Raw genomic sequence first — 859 nt, forward strand, 5'->3', positions numbered from 1 at the left:
TGTGACGTTGGTCCACCCCTACATTGGTAGCTCTGCCGACCTGACTTCGAGAGTTTTACTCGCATAAGGTAGCAAGTGCCTCAAGCGACATCCTCATGCAGAAGAAAGCAGCAACAAGCAAAACCGGCACAGCAGAGGAACGCGTCCGCCGCCGCAGAGGCCGCGGACGGAGAAAGGGCAGCCGCCGACAAGGAGCCGGCGCTGCCCGGGGGTCCGCCGGGGACAGAGGGAGGCTGGGCACAGGAGCACGGTACCGCTCGAGGTGACGCATCCAGTCCTCCTGACTAGCCTCGGAGTCAGCGGAAGCCGAGACCAACACCACTGTTTACCTTCTGCGAGTGAAACTTCATACCCGCGACGGCGGCGACGCCGTATCAATGCCCAAGGATGCGCCGCATCAATGCCCGGGGCTGTGCGGCATCGGAGGCAGGCGAGCTCGGACCAGCAGCAAGCACCCCAGTGGTGTCGAGCTCTCCGGAGGCATCGACTCGTCTACTGAGCACTTCATTCCTCCGCCTGCAGTATGCACAGCGCAATGTGACTCCTCTTGTCATGCGGGTGTTTCCTCGCCACGTCCATGCTCGTGCTGCGCTTACCGATCAGTAGCTCGAGGTAGAATACGGATTTACTGGCAGAAGGTAAAAAGTGCCTCAAGCAAAACAAAGCAGGAACAAGCTAAACCTCCTGGCACACAGCGCACAGCGAGAAGCTGCACAATCACACACAAAACACAAGCCCGAAAAGAACCAGCACTGCTGGCAACCAGACGCGGCATCGCCAGCCCAAGCGCGAAGCCGCGCAGACAAGCAGCCGAAGGGTCAAGCAATCAAGCAACAAGCAGCAGGAGCATGCAGGAGGA

Source organism: Guillardia theta, assembly GCF_000315625.1.
Source record: "Guillardia theta CCMP2712 unplaced genomic scaffold GUITHscaffold_317, whole genome shotgun sequence".
Lineage (NCBI taxonomy): Eukaryota > Cryptophyceae > Pyrenomonadales > Geminigeraceae > Guillardia > Guillardia theta.